The sequence below is a fragment of the Dromiciops gliroides genome, chromosome 1, assembly GCF_019393635.1.
Source record: "Dromiciops gliroides isolate mDroGli1 chromosome 1, mDroGli1.pri, whole genome shotgun sequence".
Lineage (NCBI taxonomy): Eukaryota > Metazoa > Chordata > Mammalia > Microbiotheria > Microbiotheriidae > Dromiciops > Dromiciops gliroides.
In genome coordinates this window covers 676,795,419-676,815,261 of record NC_057861.1, presented here as the reverse complement: position 1 = coordinate 676,815,261, position 19,843 = coordinate 676,795,419, and the positions used below count along the sequence as shown (strand labels likewise).

The 19,843-nt window shown below is 44.3% G+C and overlaps 1 protein-coding gene across 1 annotated transcript in view; it reads right to left on the bottom strand.

Annotated features, from left to right (window-relative positions):
- Positions 1 to 19,843, bottom strand: part of MAPKAPK3 (MAPK activated protein kinase 3) — a 93,353-nt gene that overhangs the window by 28,232 nt on the left and 45,278 nt on the right.

Here is a 19,843-nt window from a genome sequence, read left to right as displayed (position 1 = left end):
TTTGAATATAAGCCCCCCCAAAGAGGAAGGGGTATGTACCCAACTAAAAGGGATCAAAGCTCCACCACAATTGGCACTGTCAGAGTACTGAGAGGCAAAGGGAGTATTTTGACAGATAGTTCTATTTCCAGAATTATAATCGATCAATAACCAATTCTCTCTTCACAAAGGGCTCCTTTTTATCAAATCCCTTTTCCAGAAAGAATTTGGGCTATAGCTTTGTCACTGGAGAGTTTTGGAGAATGGTCTGTAGGTGGCTGCCATTTTTTGTGTGGTGGAATTTCAAGAACACTCTCCTGGTGTCCGTGACTATGGTTTTTGTGATGATGATGAGGCAATTCCAGGAAAGCACCAGTAAAATGCCTGCTCAGATAGTTAAATATCTGGGCAATGATTCATTGGCTCATTATTTATAGCCTACCGAAAGCGGCTGGGTTCTTTTCCAAAAATCTACCACTTCAGCTTCTAAATAATTATGGTGCTCGGTTCTCAGCAGTGACAAGAGTAAAACCACCACATTTGGATTGTCTCAGCCAGTCCTGGATTTACTGAGACAATGGCACTTAAGGAAATGAAGTCAGGAAGTGTGGTTGGACTGGCCAAATACAAGTAGGCTTCCAATGCTGGAAGCAGCATAATTTTAAAGGCACTTGGGGATTGCTTTTTTTAAAAATCTCAAAAAAAGGAAGAAGAGAATGAAAAAGAGGGGGAAATGGACAATTTCAAATGAATGATGGTATTATTAACCCCCCCAAAATATCCAAAACAAAAATCAAAAGTAAATGTCTATTTTCTAATCTCTAGAATCTTTATAATGATGGTCTACAGATGTAGAAGGGGTATCCTTGATGAAAACATGAGAAGGAAACAGGAAGGCTCATGAAGATTTTCTAAAGTAGATCCCATCTTTGGAGCAACATAGCTGACTGAAAGGTATGGAGAGTACAAAATTGTACTGGGTCTAGCATTTATTTGTTGATCACATGCACAAAAACAAAAAGTCCTTAGAACAAAACACACCCTTAAAGGCTTTTCTTAGACAAAGTGTCCCTCCTATTGAAATTAGCTGATGCCATAAGACTAGCTCTGTTGGAGATAACTCTGCCCAGTGATCCCCTGGATATCAAATGAGGCATAAAAAAGGAGACATAAGCTTCCCCAAAGTCCCTAGATCACAAATGTCCAAAAAAAGAATGTTCTGGTGATAGAAAGATATTTATAGATGTACCTGTTTATAGAGCATATTGTGCTGATTACATTAAGGCCCCAACACACTATATGGCTTTCTCAATGACATCCATGTTTGTTGAAGGGAGTGGTCTAATAATCCACATTGGAAGAACAAAGCAGATGAAGCCTATTTAATTTACTCATAGAGTAGATATATACAGTATGCAATATACATGGATAGAGTAGATATATACAGTATGCAATATACATGGAGCTATATGTGTGTGTGTGTATACACACACACACACACACACACACACACACACACACATATATATATATATATATATATATATATATATGCATAAACATAATGACCTGTAATTGCTTCAGTGTAGGGAACTTCCAGGGAGAAAATTCCTTCTATCAGCATATATCAGTTATTCTCCTGATTATCAGACTCTTGAAGTCTGGGGATACTGAGAGTGATTCTTGCCCCAGAATCATGCAGCCAGTATATGTCAGAAGCTAGACTCTTCCTACCTCTGGAGCTGGCCCTTTGTCCATGCTGCCTTCTCGTGATGTGCATTATATCACAGACACATATGGATACCCTGGCATAAATATACATATATCTATGCATACATGCATACATATAGTACCTTGGATGGCTACCACAGCTAAATTATGAATGGCACAGGAGGTAGCAAGAGGACTAGACTGCATTTAAGAAACTGTCTGGTGCTTTTAATTACACAAAGCTACTTGCTGAAACAAAAGTACATCTTTTCGATGCCAATATTCCCCTGGAGATTTTATTTGGCTGCGAATCACAGGACATATGATTTCTGAAGACCCACCCTTGTAAGTGACCCAATGACAGTGGAAAGACACGATGAAGAGTAAGCAGGCTATGGCAATGTCTTGTGTGGAGAAGCAACATACCAGATGCCACTGGGGTTATGTATGAATGTCAGAGTAGGTCCTCGAGTCATGTAGGAAGGGTGAAAAGCAACAAATGGGCTGTCTGAGTGCTAGACTGGTAGCCATGAAATCTAAGTCATAGGGAAGTTTCCATCATAACTAGTAGAGGGAATGTAGCTGAGATCATGGATCCATTGAAGTATTGTTGCAAAAGGCAAAGATTCTGAACAGTAGCCTTTTGGGACACAAGAGAATAAAGATGGTGGGAAAATGACATTAGTGTAGAGATGAAGAAGGAGCTGGTGAGAGCCAGCTGGAAGATATGCTAAAGGAGAAAGACATTTGGTAGTGAAAGGCAGAAGGTAGGGACATGGGGGGAGTATGTGGAATGTGGACACCATAATCTGCAGACTCTTTGGTTAGCAACTTCATCACTATAATGGTGTGACATCAAATCACAGAAAAGCCCCTATCAAGGGGCTGTAAAATCAGAGGTTATCACCACTAGAATAAGAGTACTTTTTATTCTTACTTATTCCACTCACTCTCAACAATGGTCTGAGTCTCAGTTTACTTCCAACTGTAATGCTGGAAGTGAAAATTAGTAACTCAGTCTTTCCTCAGTCCTTACTGTGTGCCCTGCCCTGTGCCAGGCTTTGTAGAGGATACAGAGGCAGCAGGAGAAGTAGCCTCTATTCTTAAGAAAATCATAGTTGGAGACAAGAGTCACATGGGAAACAGCAGGATTGGACGACGAATGCTGACAGGCAGGGTGTCAAAGTGGATGGAGTGTAGTCCTGGTTCTGAGGCCAGCTCTCCAGAAATTAAAGCTATCTACAGCCATATGATAAAATGTTCTCAATCACTACTTATTAGAGAAAATGCAAATTAAAATTACTCTGAGGTACCACCTTGCACCTATCCAATTGGCTAATATGAAGAAAAAGAAAAATGATAAATATTGTAGAAGATGTGGGAAAATAGGAACACTAATGCATTGGTGATGGAGTTGTGAACTGATCCAATCATTCTGGAGAGAAATTTGGAACTATGCCCAGAAGACTATAAAACTGTGCACACCCTTTGACCCAGCAATACCACTACTACATCTATATCCCAAAGAGATCATAAAAAGGGAAAACGACCCACATGTACAAAAATATTTATAGCTGCTCTTTTTGTGGTGGCAAAGAATTAGAAATTGAGGGGATGCCCATCAATTGGGGAATGGCTGAACAAGTTGTAGTGTATGAATGTAATGGAATACTATTGTACTGTAAGAAATGATGAGCAGGCAGATTTCAGAAAAACCTGGAAAGACTTACATGAACTGAGCAGAACCAGGAGAACATTGTACACAGTATTAAAAACATTGTGTGATGATCAACTGTGATAGACTTAGCTCTTCTCAGAAATACAATGATCCAAGGCAATGCCAAAAGACTCATGATGGAAAATGCTCTCCACATCCAGAAAAAGAACTATGGAGTCTGAATGCAGATTGAAGTATATTATTTTCACTTTTGTTGTTGGGGCTTTTTGTGGTTGTTGTTGTTTCTTCTTTTTTGAGTTTTTTTTTCCTTTTTGTTCTGATTCTTTTGTCACAACATGACTAATGTAGAAATATGTTCAATATGATTGTAATGTATAACCTATATCGGATTGCTTGCTGGCTTTGGGAGGGGGTAGGAAAAGGAGGGTGGGAGAAAAACTTGGAACTCAAAATCATACAAAAATGAATGTTGAAAATTATCTTTACATGTAATTGAAAAAAATAAAATTAAATGCTATTTTTTAAAAAAAGAAATACTTGTTAAGTACCTATGCTGTGTCCAGATCATTGTAGCAAGCCTCTGGGAAGAGCCACAATTTAGAGAAGCTGCCATTACCTTTGGGGAGCTCACAATACAATAAAGTGATTAGTTGTGGGGGTAGCACTAAGTACAGTGTGGGATAAGACAGAAGGGTGAGGCCAGAGTGAGCTACAGGCTTCCCTGGTCCCTAGGATGACCATAACAAAAGACCAGGCAACATAGATCATGTCTGAAGACTCCTTTAAGTTGTAGGGTCAGATCTATAACTAGTCCAGGCCTTGTCTCAGGTAGATGGCATGAGAGGGACAGGTCTTCCCCACTGCTCCTTAGCCACTCCTGAAAGAACACTTCCTTCCTGTAGTGACAGTCATCCTCCACCCCTCACACCTGAGCTCTTACTGAGCTGTGCTGCCCTACGGCATCCTGTTATTACCGTGAGGGTGCAGTCCAGAGCTGGTGACCTTCAGCTGGTACTGACAAATGACACTGATTAAGAGCTGTATATGTGATGGCTGGATACCCAATATTCAGAAACCTCTTCCTGTGCCTCCTCTTGCTGTTCTGAGAGGGTTAGTCTGGTGAAAACTCAGAAGTATGCTTCATTCATTCATTTTTTTTTTGTTTTTTGTTTGTTTGTTTGTTGAGTCAATTGGAGTTAAGTGACTTGCCTAGGGTCACACAGCTAGTAAGTGTTAAGTGTCTGAGGTCTATTTGAATTCAGGTCCTCCTGACTTCAGGGCCGGTGCTCCATCCACTGCACCACCTAGCTGCCCCCATTCATTTGTTTTTATTTCTGTTTTTTTTTGTTTGTTTGTTTTTGTTTTTGTTTTTTGCGAGGGGCAATGGGGGTCAAGTGACTTGCCCAGAGTCACACAGCTAGTAAGTGTCAAGTGTCTGAGGCCGGACCTGAACCCAGGTACTCCTGAATCCAGGGCCCGAGCTTCATCCACTGTGCCACCTAGTTGCCCCCATTCATTCATTTTTCTTTCTTTTTTTTTTTTTGGTGAGGCAATTGGGGTTAAGTGACTTGCCCAGGGTCACACAGCTAGTAAGTGTTAAGTGTCTGAGGCTGTATTTGAACTCAGGTACTCCTGAATCCAGGGCTGGTGCTCTATCCACTGCACCACCTAGCTGCCCCATTCATTCATTTTTAAAGGTAGGCAGAGAAGAAAGGATTTATCTGGTGCCATTTGAAGGGCCTCCCCCCAAAAATACCTTCCCGTTCTTGCCCCCCACCCCTTCCCATTTGTCCTGATACCTGAAATTCCACCATTACCAATTCATTCTGGTTCATAGAACCAAAGGATTTAGAGTTAGAAGGGTCTTTAGAGATCAGAATTTATTTATTTGTAATTATTAGGTCTGATCATGTTGCCCCCACTCCTCCCCCATCCCCCATATTTAATAAACTTCAGTGACTTCCTATTACCTTCAAGAGCAAATATGAAGTTCTCTGGTGTTTAAAGTTCTCTCTACAACCTGCCCCCCTTCTTATCTTCCATCCTTCTTATACTTTATTAAGCTCCATACATGCTACAAGGGCAGCTAGGTGGTGCAGTAGAGAGACTGCCAGACCTGGAGGCAAGAAGACTCATTTTCCCAAGTTCAAATCTGGCCTCAGACACTTCCTGCATGACCCTGGGCAAGTCACTTCACCCTGTTTGCCTCAGTTTCCTCATCTGTGAAATGAGCCGGAGAAGGAGAAGGCAACCCACTCCAGAATCTCTGCCAAGAAAACCCCACACAGGGTCACAAAGTCAGACACAACTGAACAACAACATACACCCTACACTTCAGCTACACTGGACTATTTGTGCTCTGCTCCTGACATTCCATGCCTTTGTACTGACTCTCCCTCCCCACCCCCCACTCCCTTCAAGTCCTGGAATGTCCTGGCCCTCCTTCCATCCCTCCTCCCTCGTAACTTTCCCTGGCCTCCTTTCAGATCTCCTTATCCCTACTTGGTATATAGTTTGTGTCTCTTGTAGCCATTTGCACATTCTGTCATCAGTTAGAATGAAAACTCCTTGAGGTCAGAGACTGGTGGTGGTTTTTTGCTGCTTCTGTCAACTCAGCTCTTAATACAGTGCCTGACATATAGTAGGTGCTCGATAAATGCTTGTTGACTGACTACATGGCAATCTGAGTAGGAAGTGAGACTTCATTGCCTTTAAGATGCCTTCAGACTCTGAGTCTATGATTCCACTAAAGAAGTGTCATTTTCTTCCATCCAGAGAATGAGTCCATACAGGGTGTATACGTGGGGAGACCTTCTGGTCAGAGTGGCACAATCGCCGAGCTCCATCCCACAAACTTGCTGACAACAGTTTGGCTGCCAGGATGGACTCCTTGTTTTGTCCACCCTACCTTTGTCTGCTGGGCTCTGCATCTCCCCCCGCCCCATCTTGGCAGGGCTGGGAACACAGCTTTAGTTATCACTTTCCCAGCCCGCCAGCAGAAAGTGCTGGCAGGAGTGGACGGCCAGGTTTCTCCAATGAGAGGTAGCTTTTGATCTACCACATTGGGGGTGGGGGGTGAGGAAGAGTAAGCCTTCCAACTCTCAGGGAGGAAAAGCTATAAATGAAACTGTCTTTGCTGGGAAAGGTATTTATGAAATGAATTGCTTAGTCATGATTGCTCATAAGATATAGTCCCTTTGCTCCCAGAGATGCTTCAGACACATCATCTTGCCAACTATATGAGAGACAGATAGACAGAAAGATCACAATATAAAAGAGCTCCTTCCCCATTCTGAATCTCAATTTCATCTGTCCAAAGACAGTCCAGTTAAATAAAGAACATCGACTGGAGTTACAGGACCTGGAGTAAAATTCTACCTCTGATGCACACTACCTGTATGACCTTGGGCAAGTCACCTAACATCCCAGAGCCTCAGTTTCCTCACCTGTAAGATGGACTAGATAGCTTCTGAAACCCCTCCCAGCTCTAGACCTTTGATCGCAATGACCAAAATGGCCTCTGAGGTCTCTTCCAGTTCTGTTTCTATGATCCCTTTGGGTCTTAGCCATAAATCATGATTGGGATAAATGGACCCCGAAAGACAGTAAATGACTAAACCAAAGTCACACAACCAGGCCTATTTTCCTTCCTCTAGCTCGCCATGCCCACAGTTAGGTAATGTCCCTTTAGAAGAAGCGAAGAATATGGACTGTGTTACTTAGCATCATAGAAACATGAGCCAGAAGCAGGTTTGGTGCTCCTTTATGCAATTCTCTCCAACCCCGTTTGTGTGGGGATGGACACTGAGAGTCAGAGACAATAGAGTATCTCACTGAAGGACAAACAGCAAAGATACTGGTGGGGACCAGCTGTCAGTTTGGTGTGGGATCCTCAGTGCCAAGAACTTAAAAGGACGCAAGTAAATCTCTGTGGAATTGAATTAAGTCTCCCTACCAGACGGTTAACACAGATGCACCAGGGAGACTGAGGATTCTCAATCTCATTCATCTGAGAAGAGTGGCCTTTCTGAAATGATGGACCCAGGGCCGATGGAGCCGAGAACCATTCCTCTTTTCATATAAGGAAGGACTTAAGGGAGGCTGGGAGCAGAACAGAGTTCTCAGTGCCAAAGGTCTCTGCAGCTCCTCTCTCCTTTCCCAATCCCCACAGCTTAAAGCAGCAGCTTTCTCATCCTAAGGCATGTGTGGGGAGGGGGCTTCGGATCTAAATTGTCTTTGCCCCTGCCCACAGGGTCACTTGCTAGCCTGAATGGATGGAAAGAGAAAGAGCTTTTCAAGGTTATAATTTGTAGATTATACAAAGGAAGGGAAGAATTGTATTTCATGGACACATATATAATTTCCTTTGATGTTACGTCTACTTTTATGTATAGTTGTTTATACATTTTTATTATTTTGTGCAAATTAATAGCATACAATAGAAAGATCAAATAGCAAATATTTATAGGTCTTCAAAAAGTACTTGTTATGATGCCTGTGTGTGGCCTGCAAACTGGAGGGAGGGCCCTGACAGGTCTTACAAGGCTCCCGTTAGTACATTAAGTTAATTAAATGAGTACACTATCATCCAGGAAGTCAGGTAGAACATGGCATAAGCAGGATGAGAGATGGTAGCACATACCTGAAAGCAGGAACTGTTCTCCGTCTTTGTATACTCAGTGTAGCACAGTGCCTCACAATGTGTGAAGAGGAGACTGGGGCCACAGGAGAGAACAGTTGTATTGGATTGGGACAAGAAGGGTTTGGAGGAGGAGGGGGCAGGTAGTAGTAATAGGTGGTGGGCAGGCAGGTTCTGAATGAATTCAATGACAGAGAAGGCCCAAGTAATTAGCCCCACCCTTCTCTCCCTCCTCTTCACCTCTCCCACCAAACCAAGTACTCTGTCCTTCAGGCAGTGGAAAGAATAGAGTGATTTTCATTATAAGAGACTCTGTAGGTTATGAGATGACCTAACGCTTACTTATTCTAGCTAAAAGAGGTGTGAAGTCATAAGCATGACACTGGGCTCTCACGTCCTTCAAGTCAAACAACTTCTTCTGGTTAGGGAAGGTGGGGGTGGGGGAGCAGAGCAGTAGAGAGAGCTTAGGGAGGATATACCCCAAGGAGGTCAAAGAAGGGGAAAAGGGTCTCATATACACCAAAGTATTTGTAGCCGCATTTTTGTAGTAGTAAGAACTGAAAACAAACCAAAAAAAAATGCTTATTAATCAAGGAGTAGAGAAATAAATATGAAAAATACAGAGAAGCATGGTCAGGCCATAGAACTGATGCAAAGATCACCAGAAAAACAATGTGCACAATGACAGCAATGTAAAGGACAACAACAAGGAGGCAGCTAGGTGGTGCAGTGGATAAACCACTGGCCCTGGATTCAGGAGGACCTGAGTTCAAATCCAGCCTCAGACATTTGACACTTACTAGCTGTGTGACCCTGGGCAAGTCACTTAACCCTCATTGCCCCCCCAAAAAAAAGACAACAAAAAAGTGAAAGGGAATGACATGTAATTATCACCATCCAATCTGATCCTGAAGAGAGCAGAAAATACATCTCTCTCTCCCTTCTTCACAGAGAGGGGAGGAGGACATAGTTATGAAATACTTCACATGTTGCGAGACTTTGCCTCATGTGTTGGTGAGTTTTGCTGAATTAGTTTCCTTCCCGCTCCGTCTTTTTAAAAAAATTCTTTGTTACAAGAGATGACTTTCTGAGTCAGGAAGAAGGAGATGTATATTTGGAAATTTAGGCAATATAAAAACTGAATATATCAATAAGCATTTTTTAAAAGAACCCAAGAGGGCTCAGGGCTTTGGGGGTGAATCTCCTACAGAATCATTAACATTCTCACCTTGGAATAATCTTCAGACTGGCTCAGAGGAAGCATCCCAGAAATTATTTATTTCATTCCGCCTTTGTCCTCACCACATCCACATCAAGAAAGGATATGACATATATTCTTATGTTTGAGACAGGTCATGACTTACCCAAGGTCACATAGGGAGCCCATCAAAGAGCTAACACTGAGCAGAATCCCAGGTTGGTCCAGCCCAGTCCTGCCCTCCCCTCCCTACCAATCCTTCCTCAATATATACAAGCAGGTTCTATAGGTGGATGTACACTCTCCCATCAGAAGCAGACTTGAAGCAGGCCAGCAAGGAGAACTGAGGAGCCCAGGCAGTCAAACTACTAAGCCGACCTCAAAGGACTGGAGGTAAGATGTTAGGGTCACAGAACCATTGATTTAGAGCTGAAGTTTGTCTATCACTCTGTGATCCAACACTGGCTTCTGTGCAATTCATTAATTGCACAAAACCCTCTGGGTGTTTCCACCATCTGTTCCCTCCAAGCCTGGGACACTCTTCTTTCCTGGGTGCCCTAGCTTCCTTCAGGGTCCAGCTCCAAGTCCCACCTTCTTCAAGACTTTCCTGGTCCTCTTTAATCCTGGTGCTTTCCTTTAGGGATTATCTCCCCTCTAGGGGGCAGCTAGGTGGCACAGTGGATAGAGCACTGGCCCTGGAGTCAGGAGGACCTGAGTTCAAATCTCACCTCAGACACTTACTAGCTGTGTGACCCTGGGCAAGTCACTTAACTCCAACTGCCTTAAACATCTAGAACCATCTCCAGTTTTCCTGATCTATATCTTGCCATTAGACCCAGAAAGCTCTGGAGGAGAGAGTGAGGTTGGTGACCTTGCACATTCCTCCCTCACATAAATACAATTCACTTCAAGTCATGACATCCCTTCAATGCCATGGCCCTCCTTGGGAGTGAAGGACAAACAACAACATCTCCCCTTTATACTGTATCTCGTTTTTTGCATGTTGTTGCCCCTACCAGAGTGGGAGCTCCGGGAGGGGAGGGATTGTTTGATTTTTTCCTTTCATTTCATTCTCAAAGCCTAGCACAGTACCTATGCATGTTGTTGTTGTTGAGGTGTTTTCAGTCGTGTCTGACTCCTTGTGATCCCATTTGGGGTTTTCTTGGCAAAGATACTGGAGTGCTTTGCCATTTCTTTCTCCAGCTCATTTTACAGATGGGTAAACTGAAGCAAACAGGGTGAAGTGACTTGCCCAGGGTAACATAGCTAGGAAGTGTCTGAGGCTGGATTTGAACTGACTTCAGGCCCGGTGTTCTATCCATTGTGCCACTTAGCTGCCCACATGCACACAGAAGGCACTTAATAAATTCTGGTTGACAGACTGCTTTTCAGTTTGTAAAGCACTCAGAACATATCACAGAAACCCTTAGAGGTAGGTGCTACAGCTACTATCAACTGCATTTTACAGATTAGGAAACTAAGAACCAGAGAAGTTAAGTGAATTGCTCAGGGTCACACAGCTAGTGAGTGTCTTTGGTGGAATTTGAACTCAAGTCATCCTGATTCAACTTCACTCTAGTTTGGGCCAGTGGATAGAGGGCTAGACATTAAGTTGTAGTCCCTGATGCTAGATCCTGCTCATTCAAGGAAGCTGTTAGACTGGATGCAGCTAAAAGGTACAATGGACAGAATACTGGGTCTGGACCATTTGTGTGACTCTGGGCAAGTCATTTCACCTGTTTGCCTCAGTTTCCTCAACTATAAAATGGGGTTAATTATAGCGCCTACCTCTCAGAGTTGTTGTGAGGTATATGTAAGGCACTTAAGAGTGACTGACATATGGTAGACTCTTAATCAATGCTTTCTTTATTCCTTTCCAAGTGAAGTTTCTGCAACAATCTGCATCCACATTTAACTTAGCAGGCCATTTGATGCTGTATCCACCCTTTAGGGTTAGAGGGGGTAACTCATCATAAAGTTAGAAACTGGCCCCTTCCCTCCTCATCCACAAGCCCTCTTGCCCACACCTCCAAGAACTTAATTCAGACATGGGAGGAAGCCAGTGTTGCTGCCCCTCCAGTGACTCCCAGCCAGCTCTAGGTCGGGTAACCCCCTCCAGAAATAGCTACTCGAAGCTTCTTCTCAGCTGTGGCCAGGAAATTCAGGGGAGGGAAGTGGCCAAGGAGAAAGTTGTTTTCTATCAGTTACTGAGGTCCCTGATCCAATTACTGAGACATTAATGATCTGATCCATTGGCTTCAGGCTTGCTCTCTAAAAAATGAGAAGGATGTGGTCGGGTTGAGAGACAGGATGAGGGGACCGGCAGTCAGAAGAGAAAGTCTTCTTAGTGCCCCTAAAGAGATTCTCTTACACTCCACAAACCCCCAGGCTCCCATGAGCTATTCCTGGGGCACTCAGCAGCCCCAGAGCTCATGCCGGCACTAATCCTTCTTCACCAGAGATGAGAAAGAAAAGGAGCCATGCCCACAATGGGAGAATCCTAAAGTGAGATAGAGCTGGGACAATGTGACTTTCAATGTTAACTATGAAAAGCTAACTACTCATTCCTCCCCCTTATTCAAAGTGCCAGGCATATAGTGAGCACTTAATACAATTTTATTGTCTGTCTGTCTCTCTTCCTCTCTCTCTCTCTCTCTCTCTCTCTCACACACACACACACACACACACACACACACACACACACACACACACACACACACACATGTTCCCCCCCCCATTTCTTCTATCAGTGTCAGACAGACCCTGTCAGCTGACCAAGGAGAGCCTACAAGGATGGTACAGGTTACAAAGCGGTGGTTAAGGTCAGCAATTTCCACCCCATCTCTCTCACCAAAGCTATACTGCTATTTCCAGACAACCTTAATTTTGGAAGAATTGTTGAAAGCCTCAGAAAATGGGTTTTATGAAAAAACAATCAGTCACCCAGAAATAAAGAGCTTTCTCTTAGCTTGGTACTGACTGTGTTGTGGCAAAGAGAAGGAGAAACTGTTGGAGGTGGGCACTTGTCAGAGTGGCACAGCCAAAAGACGGAGCTCTGGGAGTTTCAGTGGAAAGGTGAAACATGACAGGGGGGAGGGAGGAGAGAGACAGAGGGGAGACCAAGAGGAGGCTAGGCGGGTGGTGGGACAGGTAGACAAATGCTATAGAGGACCACATGCTTAGCAGGGTCTTGCCAGGTCCTGTGTTGCACCAGCCAGAATGGAATTATTCCAATTCCTGAATCTCCTTCCCAGGCCACCTCCCCACTGCCGCTCATCTAGAGAGAGCTATATTTAGGAAAAGTTATTTTCCCACACAGATTAAAATAGGCATTTCTCCTTGCTACCATTGCCTGGCTAAGAGGAGCAGGGGGTGGGGAAAGGGCTTTCAGCTCACAATGTCAGTATGGATTTTTGGTCCCCCCCCCCACACCCCCGTCAAAACACACACACACACACACACACACACACACACACACACAGCCCCAAACCAACCAAATTAAAGTTCTTTGCTTGGCAAACCAAAGAGCCCAAATGCTCCCAAAGCTGTAGTGCAGACCCCAAACTCTACATGTTCAAACGCACTGCAGAGGGAGCCATGTAAAGGACCTGACTGCCAAGCTGAACAGAACTGGTTCTCTCTCTACCATCAAGCCCTGGGGCTGTCAACACTCCAGGTGGCCAGCAGCTCCCTTTCAACAGCTCCACAGTTTCTCCAACACCTATGTCACCAAAGGCAGGTGGTCCTTCATTGGTGGGATGGAATTAAACTCTCCCTTCTCCAACCCACCAGAGCAGATTCATCTTTTCAAAACATCATTTTTGAGGCAACCAGGTGGTGCAGCAGTTAGAGCACTGGAACTGGAGACAGGAGGACCTCAGTTCAAATATGACCTCAGATCCTTACTAGCTATGTGACTCTGGGCAAGTCACTTAGCCCCAATTGTCTCCAAAAAGAAAAGAAAACAAAACAAAACCAAAAAACCCAATCACATTTAATGATGCCACTCCTCAGCTCAAGAAAATGTAATTGCTCCATAATGCTGAACACATCAAATCCTAACTCCTTAAATTGGACTTCAAAACCCTCTAAAATCTGGCCCCACCCTAATCAATTCAACATTATCTCCCTTTGTGTTTCCCTCCCCCCCCCCCATCATACTCCATTCTAGGATCCATGCCAGGCACAGGCTGTTATCTCCAACCAAAATGACTTCGCAGTCCTCTCTGCCTGTCTAAATTGTATCTATTTTTCAAGCCCCCCTCCTCCAGGAAATCTTCTGGACTACCCCGGCACTAACTGAGGGCCCCCTTATCTAAATGCCTACTCTTCTTTGCCCTACAATCACTATAAGATCTCTCTGGTCTTGAATTATTCTCTACTTTGTTTTATGTGTTTGGCTCTATAATGTCCAAATAGCCTGGGACCTCCACAAGTCAGGTTGACATATAGGAAGTTAATTAAAGGTCTCAGATGCACGTCACTGTCCCAAACTTAACCTTGGGTGTGAGGAAGTTCAGGAGATGTGGAGGGGAAGTGAAATAGAGTGGAAGAGGGGGAAATTTTTACACCAAGTTTTATTTGGGGGGGGGGGCTGGATATTGAAATTACATCCCTGGGAGAAAACAATAGTCAGTGAATTTTGATACCTAGCACATTAAGGAGACAGTTTGGTGGCATGGAAAGAGCACTATGCTCTAAAGTCTGAAGACCTAACCTGGCTCCTCCACTTGTTGAAGTGTTCAGTTGTTTCAGTCATGTCTGACTCTTTGTGACCCCATCTGGGGTTTTCTTGGCAAAGATACTGAGGAGGTTTGCCATGTCCTTCTCCAGCTCATTTTGTACATGAGGAAATTGAGGCAAACAAGGTTAAGTGACTTACCCAGGGTAAGTGTCTAGTAAAACACCAGCTAGTATGTGTCTAAGGATAGATTTGCACTTAGGTCTTCCAGACTCCAGGTGTGGCACTCTGCACTATGGCACCATCTAGCTGCCCTGGATCCTCCATTTACTTTGGCCAATTCCTTTCATCTCCCAGAGCCTTGGTCTCCTCCTCTGCTGAACAGGAAGAGCCCACTTACACTTATGACCTCCTGGGGTATGAGATAACGTCTATAAAGTACTTTGTAATTTGAAGCTATAAATGTTAGGTACCTTCCGTTGTTCCTTTTAATCAGAAACTGGAAATAGGGAAGCTGCCACTGTCACTATGATCAAATTATAGACAGTGGAAGAAAGGAAGGATGAAAGTCCTTAACAACCAGTTAGATAGCTGAAAAAGGCCAGCCCTAGGCTTCAGTGAGGGGCAACTAGATGGTGCAGTGGATACAGCACCAACCCTGAAATTGGGAGGACCTGAGTTCAAATCCAGCCTCAGACCATCACTAGATTGTGAGCCTGGGCAAGTCACTTAACCCTATTAGCCTCAGTTTCCCCATCTGTAAAATGAGCCGCAGAAGGAAATGGCAAACCATTCCAGTATCTCTGCCAAGAAAATCCCAAATGAGGTGACAAAGAGTCAGATAGGACTAAAAAAAGACTAGTAATCTGCTCCAGTCACCCTCGACCTAGACTGGGTATTCTTGAAGAAGCCAATGGCATCCCAGAAGAGGGTCTAAAGGGGGTCACTTTAGCCTCCTGGAGGCAGACAAGCTGCCCGTCACCTGGAGGCCAGCAACCAGTCCCCCAGAAAGAAGGGGCAAGGCAAAGTTGTGTACGTGCATCGGCAGAACAGCAGGAAGTCTAATTTGAGATGGCATTTCTTTACTCACACCACTCTTTTCCAAGCTTTGGCAAAAGGAGTTATTTTGAGAGGACACTTCTGAACAGCCGCTCCCCAGTCCCTTCACTGCCACTTTATTCCTGCCCCTCCATTTCTCTCCTACCTCCTCCAGGGGCCCTGGAGCAGGGAGCTTTATTCTTTATGAACATTCTACCTCCCTACCCCCACCCCCTGCCATTTGTGATACTGCTCTTTTCTCCCATGTATATCCCCTCAGCTCCATCCACTGTGTCAAGGCATAGTGTAGGACAGTGGGAGAATCGTAGTAAAATAATAAGAAGTAATGGCAACAATAATGATGATGGTATAACTATCCTTTAAACAGCATTTTACAGATTTGATCTTCAATGCAATAATATGAGATAGGTGTTATTATACTCTTCATTTTACAGATGAAGAGACTATGGCCAGAAAAGGTTGAGTGACTTACGGAACTAGTAGTGTCTAAGGGGGATTTTGATCCCCCTGGATCTTTCTAGGTAAAGCTTGAACCCTGAAAACACACACACACACACACACACACACACAATTTGTATGTGAAGAAGCAGACCTCTGGGAGAAGTCTTAGAGTCCAGAAGTCTTATTTCACATCCCTCCCCTGACAAAGATCAACTAACTGTCCACTTGCATTGAGAGAGGGAAATTTTTCTCACTGGGACTTACAACATTCATGAAAAAACAATGCTAGTGTAAAATTAATTTGTGTATATATATACATATACATATATTTGTATACATGTGTTGTTATTGTTTAGTCTTGTCCAATTCTTTGTGACCCTATGACAATACTGTTCACAGGTTTTCTTGGCAAAGATACTGAATGGTTTGCCATTTCCTTCTCCAGTGGATTAAGGCAAACAGAAGATGAAGTGACTTGGCCAGGGTCACGCAGCTAGTAAGTGTCTAAGCCTTGATTTGAACTCAGTCTTCCTGATTCCACTGATTCAGTGCTCTAGCCACTGAACCATCTATCTGCCTATATGTGCGTTATATACCCCTGTCTCATTTTTGAAGAGAACCAGTAACATCAAGGGTGATGTCTTGACTTGTGAGTGAATTGTATTTAAAGTGAGACAGAGCTGCACAAAGTCATCAGCCTCACTCCCTCTTGCAAAGTCATCAAAGGCCAGTGGGAGGACAGAAATCAGGACGACCGCCAATGGCCAGGACACGGTGGATGACCTTGGCATCTTGGACGTCTGACCAGGCTCTAAGTGCTCCGCAGAGCCTGCTTCAGCTGCCTTCGTGGCTGTTGGAACAGGTTGTTCTCATCTGCCCATTCCCCCCAGGGGAAGTCTTCACAGGCTGCCAATGGGTCTGAAGCCTGATGGGTTTAGCCCTGGTTTAGCCCGTCTGCTGAGATGGTTTGACCAGGGTGTGGCTGTTGCCCACGCTACAGCTTCTTGGAGCTACAAGGGAGAGTTGGGTGGCAGGTGGATGCCAAAGGTGCCCCCAGCAGAGGAGCTAATCCTCCCTGAACACCCCCTATCTAATATAAATTCCTTAAAGGAAGACTTTCATCTGTCTTTGTATGCCCAGCACTTAGCTCAGTGTCCAGCACATAGTAGGGCTTAAATGGTGATAGTTGAGTGATTTCATTCATTCATTCATTCTCTGCTCTTCTGATGATGCTCTGTCCTCTAGGGTATGATTTCCTATTGCTGACTCTATATATCTCCCTTCCACCTGATCCACGTGACCAGAGATCTCTTTCTTGGGACTTCCTCTTCCCTCATAGAGGACCTCTCTGAGGTCAGTCTTCCCAGAAGAGATAAGTAGAACAAAGACCCTTCTGTGCCATAAAGCTTCATAGAGTCATCACCTTGGTCCTGTAGGATGTGATCCCAGCTAAGAAACTAGAAATTAAACTTAGGTCAAAGCCAAGTCCACTCAGAAAGTGCTTAATGTGGATGAATCCCTTCACCTTTCTAGATCTTGGCTTTCCCAAGTGTAAAAGGGGGGCACTGGACTAAATGGTGTGAAAGGTCTTCTAGTTCTGGGACTCTTTGTCCTTTTCTCTTATGTGACTGCCGTGTCCTCCCAAGAATCAGACAATGATGCAGGTGCGAGTCACTTTGACTTTCTTTGGAAACTGGCATTTGTAATCAGCATTATTAGTCTATCCTAAAAGTTGGATAAAAAGTAGTATGGGAATAGCAGAAGGGATGATAGTCAGGGTGCAGGAGACCCGAGCTCTAGTCTCAACTCTGCCCTTCCTTCTTTTTGTGACCTTGGGCTCTCTAGGCTTCACTTCCCTCCTCAGTGGACTGGGTGATCTCTGTGGCCTCTTTTTGTTCTCCACTGTGATGGAGGAGGCAGAATGGTGAAACAGCAATCATAGATTGCTCTTTCCTGGCATTCAAGGCCCTCCCAAGTCAGAAAGAACCCAGCTCTCCGGTCTTTATCTCATATTGTTCTCTTCAGTGACAGCTACATGACCTGAAGGGGATCTCTCCTACCTTCCTGAACTCACTTACACTGTTTCCTACTCCAGGAAAATTCATCCTCTTCCAATTCGCTTGAATTCTTACTCATCTTTTAAAGTCCAACTCAAATGCCTCCTCCTCCATGAAGCATTCCCTGATTTCCCTGGTTATGTAAAAAAAGGTACCCTCAGAGCATATTAGAGGCAATAAAACCCAACAGACAACCATTTTATTGCTTCTAATACGCTCTGAGGGTAGTAACTGTGACTTGAATAAACTTTCTATCCCCCTCCAGCACCTTACATAGAAGTCTGAAGGTGGGAAATCCTTAATTCATGTCTGCTGAATGAATGAATGCACAGAATCAGGAGCTGTGTCCTGGTCCTAAGTTCTGTCACTGTGGGGCTGGCACTTGATCTCTAAGGTCGCTCCAAGCTCTAAACATCTTAATGCTTCTATGTCTAAAAACAACACACCTCTGAGACTCCCAGAGGTACCCTCCAGCCCCCGGTGCCCAGTTTTTCAAGGACTTCCCCTCCACTCCCCTCTCCCCAAGGCTGCTTGGTTGCCCTTTAATTAAGAGTGTCCATAAGATCTTCATCTTCTGGCCAGACTGGCAGACTTCCTCTACCACCCCCATCCCTTCTATCCTTTCATATCGGCTCAGCTAAGCTCACCTCTCCCTCAATTAAATCAGAGCCTCTGGCCAAGTTTCATTTGGGTTTTAGAAGGAACACCTACTTCTTCCGGGGAAAGTAGGCTGTTCTGAAATCCCCTCTCCAAATGGAGAGGTGATGTCACATGGAAGATTTGGGGACTCTGGTTTCTGCAAAAACCTGGAATAAAAGTGGCTCCTAAACTCCCAGAGGGCTGGGCCTGGATCTTCTCCCTGAGCACCTACCTGGGCACACAGGGACTACTCCATGAAGACCAGCTGAACCAATGGAGGAGGTTATAGAAGAAGGACTGGGGAGCAGGGGGTTCTCAGCCTTTCCCATGAAAGACATCAACCCTATTCACCTCCCTCAGACCCCCAGCTCTCTCCCTTCACCCACTTGGCTGCCATTACTTATGTTCTTCACAAGCATTTGTTAATTGCATTTGTTCTGGCTTCCTTCCCACTAGAGAACTTTCTTGGCAAAGCAACCAAGGATGGGCTCTTCTTTAACTTTGGTTATTTTTCAAATCTGAGGGCCCAAGATCACCTAAGAGGAATTAACTTTCTGCATGTCTTTTGTTGCACAATGGGGAGGGGGAAGGTAGGAAAAGGAAATGAATAAACATTTATTAAGCACCTATTATGTGCTAGGCATTGTGCTAAGGCCTTCACAAATACTTTATCATTTGATCCTCATAACAGCCCTGGGAGTAGGTGCAATTATTATCCCCATTTTACAGATGGGGAAACTGAGGCAGAAAGAGGTTAAGTGACTTGCCCAGAGCCACATAGCTAGTAAGCAGTCTGAGGATAGATTTGAACTCGGCTCTTCCTGACTCCAGGCCCAGGGCTGTCTGTATTCACTATGTCACCTAGCTGCCTGGAAGGCATAACTGGTAAAGTTCTGAATTTTACAGCAATCTCACTCTGGCCATCTGCAAACTTATTTTCCCTCAGTCCATCCTGAGTTTTTTTTCTTCTCAGGGTGTTGTGAAAATAAAGAAGGATTGAAGATAGTAATGTAAACTCCCTGAGAAGGAAAGGCTATATACTAGCCTACATCTGGTATCTGCTTACTACCTATGAGACTTGGGCAGGTTCCCTCAGTGGGCAATCTTCCTCTGAAAAGTAAGAGGCCTTGATTAGATCCATCATGAAGGATCTTTCATTTGAAATACCTCTTATTTTGGCAACATTCATAATATAGCATGTTAAAGTCTACACAGGCACATCAGAAATATGAATTTATAGAGCACTGAACAACTAGGACCTGTGACCAATGAGACAGAGGATGATGCATTTTCTCTGATCCTCAGAACTTCTCAAACCTCTCCAAAATAGGAATTATGCATGAGACATAAAGCAAATTCATCTCTCCATACAGTCTAAGACACCAGGAACACTAATGAGGGGAAAAGCTAAGAACTAAACAGGGGGAAGGTTAATCCCTTGCCCCATATATGTTCACTCAGCACCCTCTCCTCCACTAGATAGATGCCAGGGACTTACAAGGCAGCACAAGCTGGCCCATGAACTTGCCACAAAATTTAGCTCTGCCCCAACTTCTTCCCCTCTGTGTTGTGCCTGGAAAACCAAACTCTGGTTGGGACGGCAATATAGAAGTGCTCTGAGCTGCAACAAGGCTCAGGCCAGAAAACTGAGACCCGCAGGGAACTAGGAAGGATGTCAACATTTGTGGTGCTCTACTAAACTGGGAAGGGACCAGCATTGAGGTGAGGCCAGTTTTGTACCCCCTGAAGTCACTTGGAATAG